General features: G+C 41.4%; 1 protein-coding gene across 1 annotated transcript in view; it reads left to right on the top strand.

The window, feature by feature from the left end:
• Positions 1 to 12500, top strand: part of LOC145391509 (ATP-dependent translocase ABCB1-like) — a 298980-nt gene that overhangs the window by 20616 nt on the left and 265864 nt on the right. The window lies entirely within an intron of this gene.

The following is a 12500-nucleotide window of genomic DNA, read 5'->3' as shown; positions in this document are numbered from 1 at the left end:
CACTATCAACTCTTAAGGGTGGAACAGCTCTACTGTAATATCCCATTCCATCCAACAGCTGACGCTTTTATTGCACTAAGAGTGCTATATATGTGCACCTGAAAGTGTTTGTGTGTTTTAATATTGTGAAATGAGTGGTCTATTTCCACACAGTAAAGGCAGAAGTGGGAAGTGTAGTATTGATCGTGTGGATGGTAAAGGTACTACATTATTGAAACAGGGTTATTGGAAAAGGTGTTTTGTTTGACGCTTACGTAACCAAGTAAGTAATGACCTGCGTATGTAAGTAAGAAGTGCAGTATTGATCGTAAGGATGGTAAAGATACTAAATTACTGAGGCCTAGTGTTACTGGAGGACGTGTTTTGTAAGACGCTTACGTAGCCAGGTAAGTAACAGCCAAGCTGCGTACCTGTGTATGTACACGCGGATACCATGGTTTCTGGCTCACCTTGCTCAACCTGGTGGTGAAGCCCTATGCCTCTTTTACCTGGAGGTTCACAGTACTGGTCAAGAACAACATACTCACGAATACATAGATTGTGAGACCTTCGAATAATCAGTTTCAATAGTTCACATGACGCATTATAATACCGCACTTTATAATAAGCACTGAGATTATAGTAAAGCTACATTGTAGACAGTGCTATACCTGTATTATTGGACCATACACCAATAGCAAACTCAGGCAATTTAAAAACGAAGGAAACCTTCCGTATCTATCCTAGTATTTAGAAAGTACCGATGTAGCTTGTAGCACGTTTCGAATCACAGAACAGTGTTCAACCCGGTCATTTTCATTGCTGTCTGACAGTATCCCACATCAGTATGGACACACACACACACACACACACACACACACACATATATATATATTGTTACATAGCCTATGATTTCATCATCCTTTGTGTAATTTTAACGCACAGTATGCTGCATGTTTGATCACGAGCGTGTTCTGCCTCAGTCCCCCCCTTCTACCGTTATAGTAGAGTAAGTCGTTCTCTCTGTTGTCCAGAGCGGGATTGTCGGCTCTATGTCCCCATGGCTTCATTTGCGCGTCCTTATTACAAGTTGTATCAAGCTCTCCTGGCTCCTATATAATGAGCTCGGTCTCTGCATCATTGCCACTTAGATCTGCTCCTCATTTTGTTCACATCTCTGTCCTCCCCTGTACAGATATTATTATTGTGAGTGCTCAAGAAGTCCCCAACCATCTAGCAGCTGTGTGTAATTTGAGTATAACTGTTGTTGCATTTTTTCTTGTACTGTATAGCATAAGTTTAATTTGTAGGCCTAGTGCAGTTTTTGTAATTCGTGTGGCCTTTATGTCAGTCATTTTTGATAATAGTTTGTATCTGTAATTATTTATCTGGCATTCACTGAGTATTATCTGGTATCTCATTTTATCAGGGCTGACTTAGATAAAATTTACTCTTGCTAATTTCGTGTTAATAGAGGCTATTGCAGTTAACCATATATTTAACCTGTTTTTTGCCATTACATTATCCTTATGAGTCCTGAATGTTTTGTTGTTAATTTAAGCATTAAACTTTAACTTGTAATTTTACCTAACTCTTTTGTTTTGAACCTGGAACTTTACGGGACAGTAGTGACTCTTCGTATTCTCACTTAAAGTGTACATTATCTTTCTCTGTTCCGTAACATAAACTTGGCGACCTCATATCAGGATATTCAGGATATTATCATAAGGATATTGTTTGATATTTTGTGACTGTGATATATTCATGATGGCTACTATTTCTACACTTGATGAAGCCAGGGATTTTTTGTCAAATGTGCAAACAGTGTGTGATATAGAAAACAGAACAAAGAATGAACTTAAGCTTGTTGCTCAACAATTGGGAATTGCAGTTCACTCTCATCATTCTAAAGATCAAATTGTTGGCATGATTAATAAAAGCTTGTTTAATGTAACTCCTCCAAATGAGCAAACGCAGATTGAATTAGCTAAGTTACAGCTAGCTCTGCAGGAGGCTAAGGCTAAGGAGGCGGAGTCTCGTGTTAAGGAAGCAAATGCTCGTATTGAAGAGGCACAGGTACAGGCTCAGGCACAAATTGAACTTGCCAGGATTCAGGCAGACCATGAGTATCGCATGAAACAAGGTGGAACTGGATCATCTAGCTCTGATGATTTTGATGTGGCTAAAAATGTTAAACTTGTCCCTCCTTTTAATGAATCTGATTTAACAAAGTATTTTCAGTTGTTTGAGAGGGTAGCTACAGGTTTTAATTGGCCTAAGGAGTATTGGCCAGTACTCCTTCAAACTGTTCTCACCGGTAAAGCTCAAGTAACTTATGCATCTTTGCCTCAGGATCAGTCTGATAATTATGATGTAGTTAAGAGCTTGATTCTTAAGGCCTATGAGCTTGTTCCTGAAGCCTATAGAGTAAAATTTAGGACAACTTACAAGCAAGATAAGCAATCCCATGTTGAGTATGCAAAAATCAAAGAAGATTTATTAGAGCAGTGGTTAAATTCTAAGAATGTGGATTCTGATTTTGACAAATTTAAGCAGATGATTTTGCTGGAGGACTTCAAAAGGTGTATTTATAAAGATGTAAGCCTATATCTTGATGAGAAAAAGAATAGATAATTTGTCTGATGCTGCAGTTTTAGCTGATGAGTATGTTCTCACTCACAAGAGATATTTTAGAGGAAAAAGGAAAGCTGAGAGTCAGTACGTTGCCTCTACTCAGAGTACAGGTAACAGGAAAGAGAATAAGGATGATGTTTCTCAGGAAGTAAATACCAGCTTCACCTCTAGATTTCAGAAAAGTAAATGTACTTATTGTAGTAAGCTTGGTCATACTACGGAGAGATGTTTCAGGAGACAGCGTGATGTGAACAAAAAGGAGTCTTTAAATATTCAGTCAATTGGTCTAGTGTCCACTCTTGAGAGTTCCCAGAATTCTTTAACTGAGTTGACTGAACCTGCTTTGAGGGGTAACTTAAATTCTCATGATGGAGCTCCTCTTTTGAGCAGTAACGTGGGTGACACTCTCAAGAGTTCATGTGCTAATTTCCTGTCTGATGGTTTTGTTAGTCCTCTGGACAGTAATGACAGGAAATCAGTTCAAATATATCGTGATACAGGTGCTTGCCAATCCCTTATGCTGACCAGTGTTCTAGGCTCTAATGTTAATTCCTCTGATGAAACTGTAATCTTACAAGGTGTAGGGAATAATTACTTCTCTGTTCCTCTGTGCAGAGTGAATTTAGAGTCTGGTTTTGTTAATGGTTCTGTTATGGTTGGGTTGGTTGAGACACTCCCAATGTCAGGTGTAACTTTCTTACTTGGAAATGATATTGGTGGAAGTCAAGTGTGTCCAGCTCCTCAGTTGTCTAGTGAGCCAGTGGCTGTGTCCCAGGATTGTGATGTCCCTGATGTGTTCCCTGCATGTGCTGTCACTAGGGCTAAGTCTAAAGTTACTGGTGATTTAGAGGATAATGATGATGATGATGTTATCCTAGCTGACACTTTTCTTGCTAATTTGGACCACTCACCAGATGAGGCAGTACCCCGTAGTGTTGATAATTTGTCTCGTCAAGAGTTGGTTGAGTTGCAGGTTGCTGACCCTGAGTTGAAAGGTCTAGCTAACTCTGCTTACAGTGAAGAAGAGTCAGCCGGTGCTTCTACTTGTTATTATGTAAAGTCAGGAGTACTTATGAGGAAGTGGAGACCCCCAACAGCATCAGCCGACTGTGAATGGGAGGTTGTACATCAAGTTGTCATCCCTCGTGTTTGTAGGCAGGATATCATTCGAGTGGCTCATGATTCCAGTTTGGCAGGACACCTTGGAGTGAGGAAGACTGTGGCACGCATTTTGAAACACTTCTACTGGCCAGGTATCTTCAGGGATGTTTCCTGGTATTGTAAGTCTTGTCACACCTGTCAAGTTGTGGGAAAGTGTAATCAGACCGAAAAGGTTGCACCTCTAGTTCCCATTCCTCCTTTTGAGGCGCCTTTCACCCGTGTGTTGGTGGATATTGTGGGCCCTCTTCCTAAGACTTCTTCAGGATTTTCTTATGTGTTGACCATGATTGACATGGCTACTCGTTATCCTGAAGCCATTCCACTTAGAAACATCTCAGCAAAGAACGTGGTTAAGGAAATGCTAGGGTTCTTCACAAAGTTTGGTCTGCCTAAGGAGGTACAGTCAGACCGGGAAGTAATTTCATGTCGAATGTTTTCAAGCAGTCTCTGAAAGAGTTGGGCATCTCCCAGATCACGTCTTCAGCTTACCATCCCCAGACCCAAGGAGCGTTGGAGAGATACCATCAAACACTCAAATCGATGCTCAAGAAATACTGTTTGGAACATCAGAAAGACTGGGATAAAGGTCTTCCATTCGTTGTGTTTGCTGCAAGAGAATCTCCAAATGAATCACTGGGCTTCTCACCTTTTGAACTACTGTTTGGCCATGAAGTAAGAGGACCCCTTAAGCTACTCAAGGAATGCTGGCTGTCAGAGGAAGATGACGTCAACCTGCTGGAGTATGTGATGAATTTCAAAGAACGGCTGTCCACTGCTTTACAGCTGGCGAGAGAGAATTTAGGAGCTGCTCAGGAGAAGATGAAGACTTGGTATGATAAGAAGTCCAGGTTACGCCACTTTCAGCCAGGAGATCAGGTTTTGATTCTGCTACCAGTTCATGGGCAACCTCTTCAAGCCAAGTTTAGTGGCCCTTATTTCGTGGAGAAGAAACTCAGTGATGTCAACTATGTCATCACCACACCAGATCGTAGAAAGAGCAAGCAACTATGTCACATCAACATGCTAAAGTTATATCACAGGCGGGACGAAAATAATCCAGTCTGCACTGTAGCTGTTCCACCCGAGTCTGCAAGTGAAGCTCTCCCATGCAGTATGAGCCTGAGTGATAGTTTGGGGAAGAATCCTGATATCATGAATGATCTCCAGACTAAGCTTTCTCATCTACCACCCAAGGAAAGGCAGGAGTTTTCGGCATTACTGCAGGAGTACCCGCAAGTGTTCCGTGCCACTCCAGGAAGAACCACTGTGTTGATGCATGATGTCGATGTTGGAGACGCAAAGCCAATTAAATTGCCTCCTTACCGTGTGAACCCAGTGAAAGTTCCTCTCATCCAGAAGGAGCTTGGCTACCTGTTGGACCACAAGATGATTGAGCCCTGTCAGAGCGAGTGGAGTTCTCCTGTCACTCTGGTCCCTAAGCCAGGTGGGTCACAGAGGCTTTGCATCGACTACAGACGTGTTAATCAGATAACCAAAACAGACACTTACCCTCTCCCTCGTGTGGAAGATTGCATAGACAAGATCGGAAAGGCTAGGTACATAAGTAAGTTTGATTTGTTAAAGGGATACTGGCAAGTACCTATGACTGAACGTGCTAGGGAGATCTCATGTTTTGTAACACTAGGAAAGAAAATGTTATTGCAGATTGCTTATCTAGACTTTAGACAGATTGTTTTAGTCATAAGAAATTTCCTTTGTAAATTTCTTTTTTCTTTGTGGGGAGGTGTTACATAGCCTATGATTTCATCATCCTTTGTGTAATTTTAACGCACAGTATGCTGCATGTTTGATCACGAGCGTGTTCTGCCTCAGTCCCCCCCTTCTACCGTTATAGTAGAGTAAGTCGTTCTCTCTGTTGTCCAGAGCGGGATTGTCGGCTCTATGTCCCCATGGCTTCATTTGCGCGTCCTTATTACAAGTTGTATCAAGCTCTCCTGGCTCCTATATAATGAGCTCGGTCTCTGCATCATTGCCACTTAGATCTGCTCCTCATTTTGTTCACATCTCTGTCCTCCCCTGTACAGATATTATTATTGTGAGTGCTCAAGAAGTCTCCAACCATCTAGCAGCTGTGTGTAATTTGAGTATAACTGTTGTTTTTTTTCTTGTACTGTATAGCATAAGTTTAATTTGTAGGCCTAGTGCAGTTTTTGTAATTCGTGTGGCCTTTATGTCAGTCATTTTTGATAATAGTTTGTATCTGTAATTATTTATCTGGCATTCACTGAGTATTATCTGGTATCTCATTTTATCAGGGCTGACTTAGATAAAATTTACTCTTGCTAATTTCGTGTTAATAGAGGCTATTGCAGTTAACCATATATTTAACCTGTTTTTTGCCATTACATTATCCTTATGAGTCCTGAATGTTTTGTTGTTAATTTAAGCATTAAACTTTAACTTGTAATTTTACCTAACTCTTTTGTTTTGAACCTGGAACTTTACGGGACAGTAGTGACTCTTCGTATTCTCACTTAAAGTGTACATTATCTTTCTCTGTTCCGTAACAATATATATATATATATATATATATATATATATATATATATATATATATATATATATATATATATATATATATATATATATATATATATATATATATCGAAGCAATAGATTCTGCAATGGGGAAGCGTGGTTTTAACGAGATGAGAAGAATGAACGTGATCAGGAACATCTTTAAAGTTGAAGATGTTCCTGATCACGTTCGTGTTTCTCATCACATATTTACACACACACACACACACACACACACACACACACGTGTGTGTGTGTGTGTGTGTGTGTGTGTGTGTGTGTGTGTGTGTGTGAATAAGTAATTAATAGGCAACATGTTAAATACATATTTGTATGCATAGATACTAGGTAATATTGTTAAGAAAAGAGAATTAACCTGGCTGATTCATGCTTAGAATTCGAAGGTTTCACACCCTTAGTCTTCATCCGTGTGTTTCCTGAGGCCAGAACTATGGGCCCCTGGACAAAAAGGGACTCAGGCCACACCTCAAGACTGAGCGAGGTGGTCCAAACGCTGTGGTACCTGTGTGTAAAGCACCCATGCAAAAAAGTATGTATGTGAATAGTAATACTATGGTGCTGGAGAAGCTGGTACTTTGACTACTACAACAGTTACAAAAATTCTTTATACTGCACCGATGAAACAACATTGATTTTATACCTAATGACGAAGTCCCTTTGAGAAGTCCGGCCTGCCGCTCGAAGTATTAGTTGGCTGCTCTATTCTTCACGATCTGTCAGTCTGTTTATGCTCAGCTTCGGCTATTCAATTATTGTTATGTTTTGGGCGTAGGCTGCTCTCTCTCTCTCTCTCTCTCTCTCTCATCTATTATTCTGTGACCGTTCGATAGCATGTCATTTCAGTTGATTACCTCTCTTCACCTTCATTCCGCTTATCCTCTGTTTTTCCCGTGTTCTTCTATATTCCCTTCTTTATGCTATCTGCTCCTTTTTCCTTTCCTCCATTCCTCCCTTCCTCTCTCCCTGAATTCCACCTCCCTTCATCCCGTTCTACTTGCTCCCCATCCCTTTCATTCTTGGTGCCTTCTTTCTTTCCCTTCCACACTAGCTTCTTTTCACCATCCCCCTTTCCTTTCCAATCACTCTCTCTGTCTTCACCTCCCTCTCTTTCACCCTGTCTCTCGTCTATCCTCACTTTTGCACCTACCTCATCCATTCTTGAACTACCTCTCATTCCTTTCCTTTCCTTCCCCTCCCTCCTTCCTTCCCGATCGATGCCCCACTTCTGTCGATGGGGGACTAAACTAATGGCCAACGTCCCGCCAGGCAAACAGAAAAACACCATAGATAAACAAGTCTTCCCATCACTATCATTATCATCATCATCATCATCATCATCATCATCATTATCATTGTTATTACTACTGTAGTATCATGTAGGAAAATGTCAGTTGGAAACACATGATACATCTTGCAAACTTCATTGAAAAATATAAAAAGGATGTGTAATAGTTAGGTGTTATAAGAAAGGTTACAGCTAACCCTTCCAGTTGTAAAAGCCATTCCTAAGCTGAAAGATGGTTTGGTGGTAGCAAGAATACAGTACAAATACATCACCAGTCTGAAAGGGTTATGGGTATATTAAAAATAAACACAATGTGGTGATCGGTCACTCCTGGAATAGTTTCCAGACCGTCCCTCAAGAGTTTTTAAATTTTACTTGGGGTTGCGCCAGACGATTTAAAAAAAATGGGAAAGACCTATGACACCAAAGTACAATGAACACTGTATCTAACACCTCTAATTCGGAACGCGTCTTTTAATCTAACTAAAATTGCCTGGAGAGTGCAAGAATAAAGTAAACATCACTGGACTGAAAAGTTATATACAGAGTACAACAGTTTTAACTGTGTGTGTGTGTGTGTGTGTGTGTGTGTGTGTGTGTGTGTGTGTGTTCCACTGCTTCACAATAATTTACTGAATTCACTTATATTATTTCAGAACCTAATATTTCATCACACTTTCTATATTCTGGTCCTTTCCAGTGATGTTATCTATCTATCTATCTATCTATATCTATATCTATATATATCTATATATATCTATATCTATCTATCTATCTATCTATCTATCTATCTATATATAAAATCAGTCATTGCAAGTCCACTGCTGAACAAAGGCATTCCCCAGCCTTCCCCACGAATTCTCTGACTGAGCCAATATCTGCTACGTTTTGCCTACAAACTGCTCTATCTCATCTCTTCACCGCCTGTCTGACGCTTTTCTGCTAAGCTTACAATCTTTAGGAGCCCAGCCAGTCAGCCTCTTCCTCCATTGGTTATTCCTTATTCTTGCTACATGACCTGCCCACCTCCATTTCTGTCCTTTAACAACTTCTGTAATATCTTTGACATTTGTCTGCTCCCTCACCCAAGTTGATCGTTTATAGTTTCTTGAAGTTATTCCCAACACTGACCTTTCCACTGTTTTTTGAGAACGGATGAGTTGATTTTCCATCGATTTTGTCAGTTTCCAGGTCTCAACCGTGAGTCAGAGCTGGAAATATACATTCGTTATATACTTTTCATGATGTTTCTATGTTTACCGAAAGCTTTCCATCCAACTGTAAAGCGTCTTTTTATTTCGCTATCATGGCCATTCGTTAGTTTTAGTATTTGCCTCAAGTAATTGTACTCCTCGACTTCTTCAAGAATATCCTCGCTTATACTGATTACGCTCTTTGGTGTATTTGGATTAAATTACCCCGGTTCATCTTTAGCCCTACTTTGAGACTTCCTCTGCTCACGTCATTTAACATTTCCTACGAAGGGTGATCAGAAAGTAATGACAGTTCGTGCTATAACATGAAAAACCTTGAATGATGGGAGGTAGGGGAGCAAGGAGAGTGCGAGTTGCCTGTCCTTACGAGTTTGAACTTGTCGCCGTATGCCTGACTTTTCTTGTTTTATTGTTGTGAGTGAATGCTTCACTCTTGTTTTTGCTCTCTGGCCAGAAACATGGATTACTCGAAAGAAGGCTGCAGGTTCTACATTTTTACGAGGTGGAAACTGGGAAAGAAAGCAACAGAGATTCCAGGGAAATTATTACAAGTTTATCCAGACACTACTCCTTCCCTGGAAACTGTTTCCCGCTGGATTCGTGCTTTCACAGCAGGAAAAACTGAATTGAAAGATGAACAACGCTCTGGACGCCCCCGGACATCCGTGACCGAAGCAACAACTGTCCGTGCACGGTCCATCATTGACGAGGATCCAACTGTAACTCTTAGGTTCTTAGCCTTGGAGCTTGATATCAGTTATGGGAGTGCATATGACATCGTGCATGAACAATTACACCTGAGGAAGAAGTGTTGTCGATGGATACCCCATTTGTTGACTGATGAGCAAAAAGCTGAACGGGTGAGGATTTGTCGTGTCTGGCTTGCTGAATTTGAACCAAATGGTCCAAAACGGTTCTCAGATGTTGCTACTGGAGATGAGTGTTGGATTTCATTCTTCACAACCCGTGACAAGCAGTCAAACATGGTGTGGTTGGGCGATGAAGACCCTCGACCTCAGATTTTGAAGGAAGGATTTCGCAGCCGGAAGCGCCTTTTCACCATCTTTTTCAATTATCAAGGACCAATATGCGTGGATGTGATGCCTGAAAAGTACACTATCACAGCCCAATACTACACAGACCAGGTCCTTCCACAAGTCTTGGAACACAAGGCCAACACCGCACCAACCCGCCGTCGGTCTCGCCTTTTGCTGCACCACGACAATGCTGCACCCCACAAAGCTCGCCTCACTATGCAGTACCTGGAACAACAAGGTATAACTCTGCTCCCCCACCCACCCTGCTCCCCTGACCTGGCTCCCTGTGACTTTTGGTTGTTTCCAAAAATTAAATCTGCCATCGCTGGGAAGCAATTTCATCGCATCCAAGACTTGGCACGGACCGTCAATTCAGAACTCCGAAGTATACCGTCTTCAGAGTACCACGCTTGCTTCATGAAGTGGAGAAAGAGAATGGAACACTGCATAGAGGTTGGAGGGGAGTACTTTGAAGGAATGTGAGTCATAGTTTGATAGTTCTTCATGCTAATAAAAGTTTATGGACTCACTGTCATTTCTTTCTAATCACCCCTCGTACAATGTTTCTGCTGTTTCTGAGATTAGGACAATGTCATCTGCAAACCTTAAATGGTTTAGATTTTCTCTATGTTTACTCCTTTGTTTACCCAGTCTAGTTTTCTGAAAATATGTTCTAGGCATGCTGTAAATAATTTTCATGAAATTGTATCTCTCTGACGCACGCCCTTCTCAGTCTTAATTTTCTCTGAGTCCTTATTTAATTTAATTGTGGCAGTTTCCTCTTTATATATGTTTTTGAGCAGTTTTGCAATGTTCTCATTTATTCTTGTTCTCGCAATGAATGGTGAGTTGCTTGAGGAGGTAGAGTGTTTTAAGTATTTAGGGTCACGTGTTGCAGTGGATGGAAGAATAGATGCAGAAGTGAAGTTTAGAATGAATGAAGCATGAATGGTGCTTGGAGGAATGAAAAAAGTGTTTAGATGTCGTTCGCTTAGAATGGATGAAAAGAGAAGGCTGGAGTGTGTTGTGGTACCAACTGCGTTATACGGGGCTGAAACATGGAATATGGGTGTAGCAGAGAGGAAAAATTTGAATATAATGGAGATGAGGTGTCTGAGGAGTATGTGTGGAATGACACGTATGGATCGAATGAGAAATGATGAAGTGCGAAGTAGAACTGGAGTTGTTCGGGAGATGGCTGATCAAGTTGAGCAGAGGGTGTTGCGATGGTTTGGGCATATGGAGAGAATGGATAATGAGCGATTGGTGAGTAAGATAACTAGATCTGATGTGAGAGGTGTAAGGCTGAGAGGGAGACCACGAATAGGATGGATGGACAGTGTGAAGAGAGCGCTGGATGCGAGAGGGATGTCTGTTGAGCATGGAAGAGTAGCTGTACGTGACAGAAATAAAAGGAGAAAATTGTGAATGAGTGAATGATAACGCAGCCATGAGTGGATATTCTCCCGCATTTGGTCTGATCAGCTAGTCAGGTCAGGTGCGGGTGAGGAGATGAGTCTATTATGATGTGGCAGGGGTAAACTAGCTCTGCTGTCGGGCCCTGCTGCGGATGTCACTGATTGCACTGCGCAGTTGACCCTCGTGCGGTGTGGTGTGGTGAGGATCTGTCCCTTCTCCCCTTTGGGGCTAAGATGCGAATGAATGTGTTTGAGTGGATGAGTAAATTGGGAGTGTGTCGTCCTGTCTCGGCTACCTCCCTTTCCGTGGGGGAAGCAGCCTAAGTATATAGCTAGATAGATGTGCTCCACTGAGTCGAAAGCCTTTTCGTAATCATCAAAACATAACCCGAAACGTCCCGTCGACGTATGGGTATGTTGCAACATTTTGCATTTGCCAGTCCCGTCGACGTACTGGTACATCGTGCAATTGCAAGGTCCCTAATTTGCACAATTTTCCTTTTTCGCGAGTGATTTTTTGTACATATACACAGGACACCGTCCTCTATTCCTCTACAAGATGCCAAGCAGGGACAATGCCTTACACTGCATAACCTCCCCCCCATTGTCTCGGCAATTCACCTTTTACCAGTGACCTGGCCAATAAAGACATTCAGGGCCAGAGTGATTCCCCAATCGATGACAATGTGGAGGACAAAGTTTACATAGCATTAGAGGAAGAAACAGTCAGAAATAATGATCAGGTAATGTGGCAAAAGAAGGTCAGGAATGGTGATGAGTTAGTGAATGAAACAATGCTTATAATGCATATGTTACTGTTTGAAAACCAATATACTTTCATACTACATATAAATTCGTACCAAATAAATAAATAAATACCGTTTATGAGTGGTGTGGAATAGTTATCCTCCCATTGAACTCGTTTTCTTTGCAGCCAGCCTGATAGAAAACCCTGTAAGATAAGGAGGTACTCCTACCTGTATCGAGTATTTTAAACCTCAGGTGAGCGACTTCTCTATGAATTTTCGATGTTTCTCACCAAAAAACGGAGGTTTTAGCCAAAAAAAAAAAATTCCAAAAATGCTTGGGACTGGGGGGTGTTAGAGGTGCGAAAGTGCTTGGGACGTGACGGGTTAAGCACAATGCTTGATCATATTCTATAGTTTTCTCAGTTAGCTGATTCATTTTGTGTAGATGATCAGCAGTCGAATAC

Source organism: Coenobita brevimanus, chromosome 18 (assembly GCF_032717465.1).
Source record: "Coenobita brevimanus isolate Jiangsu-jjx chromosome 18, ASM3271746v2, whole genome shotgun sequence".
Classification (NCBI taxonomy): Eukaryota; Metazoa; Arthropoda; class Malacostraca; order Decapoda; family Coenobitidae; genus Coenobita; species Coenobita brevimanus.
The sequence above is the reverse complement of the archived record's forward strand: the minus strand, read 5'-3'. Positions and strand labels throughout refer to the sequence as shown.